Below are 2,974 nucleotides of genomic sequence, written 5' to 3'. Positions count from 1 at the left end.
TATATCATTTGTAAATCTGCTTGTTTTTCTGTTAACTCCAATATGGGAATATACTACAACTATCAGTAGTGCTTCAAAACTTTCAGATGGAAATCTTTGCTATTTCATCGCTCCTGTAATGGAGCAATTTTCACAATGACTGTTATATTACCATCCCATCAGACCTCAGAGTTAAAATCAGCCAACTCAATCATGCGACACATACTCTGTACACAGCACAAACACATAGAGACACGCTGAGATACATGTCTATATCCATTTAGTGCAGATGTGTGTGTACAAGTGTGTATGTACTGTAAAAAAGACAGACATTTTGACATACCTGAGGCTTTTTTTAAGAAGCGGTTTTTTGAAAGTAGATGTAGCATTTTTGCCTGCTTGATCTTCAACTAGTATATAAGACACTGAGGTGTATTTGAATAACTAATCATCTGTGTAAACTGCATACACAGGGGCATTAAACAATGTTTAGATACATCTATATTATACTATAAACGACAGCTATACTGTATCTCATCCCTTTTAAGTAGAGCTCATATGTAAACCAAATTTCTTTCAAAGCAACACTGCATGAGGATAAGCTAATGCTTATTTTGTTAAATAAGAATCCGATTTTGTTGTTTTTCTGAGGATGTAACCTCTTTAAAAGGAGCGTGTGTGTGAAGAAGAAGCGAGGTCGGTGTGTAAATGAAGAGCTAGATTTTTACTTTAGCCAGAAATGACACACACACACACACTCAATGTACTGTAGTTGTTCAGATTCCTACACTTCAAACAAATCAAGGCGTTTTAATGAATTTTATGGCAGCCTCGACTTGGTGGTCGCCATCTCATCAAGAAATTTCAAATTGAGTTTATTTTTTAGCTCTTGATATGCATTGTAAGTACAATCTGACTGATAAGAACAAACTGACATGTATTTCACCTACTCTCAGGAAACTTGAGATTCAGTGTGTGTCCTCGGCCCATTATCAGTGTGAGCTTTAGTCTGCGCTCCGATTTGTCCTCACAAGGCCATACTCTAGGGAGCCTCTTTTCTCACCCTTTCCCCTTTTCCAGACACACTGCACCTGGCGACGGTGTCCAAAGTGTGTGTGCGCGTTTGTTTGTGTGAGTGTGTTTCCAGGCTTCCCACATGGTGAGACTCGCAGACTCATCCCTTTCACTTCACGGAACAGCCTTGGGTCTGGAGCGGGACTGGTGGACTCCAGTCCATCTATGCCAAAATCTTGTCCAGCGTTTTTCGGTTTTACCGAAAGTACTGGTGCACAAACTTACCGGAAAAAGACTAGCCAGAACCTGCAGTTCAGTGCCTGGATGAGAGGAAATCATTGAACTGGCCTATACAGGGTTTGTGAAACCGGAGGACTCGAGACGAAGAAGGAATCTGTCTCTAAAGATGGCGTGTTTCCTTTGCCAGGTTTATAGGCTAAATATGCTGTTATACAGCAGTCTGTAATTAGTGTACATTATGGGGTGCATAACGGACTATGTATATGAAAAACTGTGTGTTTTCTTCTTTTTTTACTGCACGTTTACCTAACAGTTCAACTCACTTACCTACTGCAAAACGGGGAGGGACGGGGAGGGCAAAATAACATTGTGTCTAAAGCGTAACATTCACTTGAACTTTTTTATGAGATAAAACACTGAACTCATGTACTCGCCCAACATCCGCCATTTTACTGCTACCCTGTAGAAATGACCACTGAACTTTAACCTGAAAGGCATGTTGACGGTCTTTAATCCTGCACCTGTGAGGAAAATGTTTTTTTTTCTCTTTCTTTTTTTATGCTATGCGAAAGAGGAGCTTTTGAAGCTTTATCTCTCTCATGGATTTAATGCGTTCATTGCATTTGTTATGACAAATAACAAATCAAAAGGGGTTGGAATGGTTTGAAAGTTTGGTATGTGACATGTATAAGTTTGATTTTGACATTAAAACACCTTTAAACCGTGTTCTGCTTCATTTGTCGCTCTTTAACTTACTGCTTGACTCAATTTTGCGGATGTTTGATTGCGCACCAATGAAATACAATTCTTTTGCAATTCTGCGCCCTGCTGGTAAAAGAGGAAATTGCATTCCTTAGCAACTCACAAAAATCACACTTTTTAATCACACTTTTGCTGTTTAATTTAACTTTAATTTACTTTCATCTTAATTTTTACACTTCTGATATTTGATTTACTTGATATTTATTTAATTTTTGATAAGTATTGCTATGCAAGTTGTGAATTACATGGATTTTGGGGGGTCAGACCCTCCTAATTAATGCTTGGGGGGGGGGGGGGTCTGCCCTTAATAAATAGTCTGCTTTGATCTGTATCTTAAATAATATTAATAAATAATAGATAACTTAAATATATTTGACCACCCCTGTAATGGTATGTACCAACCAGAGCAGCAACAGACAGCGTAAGTAAACCAAGATCCATATTTTGTAATTTTTTATACACTTGCTTGCACATGGAAGTTAAACAGTAAAATTAAAATATGTGCAGTCTTTCATGGTCAACCATTAATAGGTTCATTAAATATCACAAATGTCACTGAGAACCACTCAATACCCCTCAAAACACTGGAAACATAATAACAACACTGAAAAAAAAATTATTTAAAAATGATTGCTTGGACTTACTAAATTTTTTAAGTTATGTGATAGTAAACAACTTATTTGGACTGAATTTAAACAAAAAAAAAGAAGTTGAACATTACTACATTTAATTTGGTTAAATTCAACACATAAATTTGCTTGCAACCCTTTTACAGACGTTTTTTTTTTGCGAAGTTTGATTAATAAATTAGATGTAATTGAATTAAATCTATAATTCTGGTTCACTGAGGCATATTGCCAAACATAATCGGAAAAACTTGACCCTCCCTGATCGTCAATGTATAATTCGCATCCTGTAGTAAATTATCACTATAGTATGCTTAACTGTCCTGGCCTAACAACACAATCTCAGTCACAGC

The sequence above is a fragment of the Danio aesculapii genome, chromosome 1 (genome assembly GCF_903798145.1).
Source record: "Danio aesculapii chromosome 1, fDanAes4.1, whole genome shotgun sequence".
NCBI lineage: Eukaryota > Metazoa > Chordata > Actinopteri > Cypriniformes > Danionidae > Danio > Danio aesculapii.
This window is presented reverse-complemented; position numbering follows the sequence as displayed.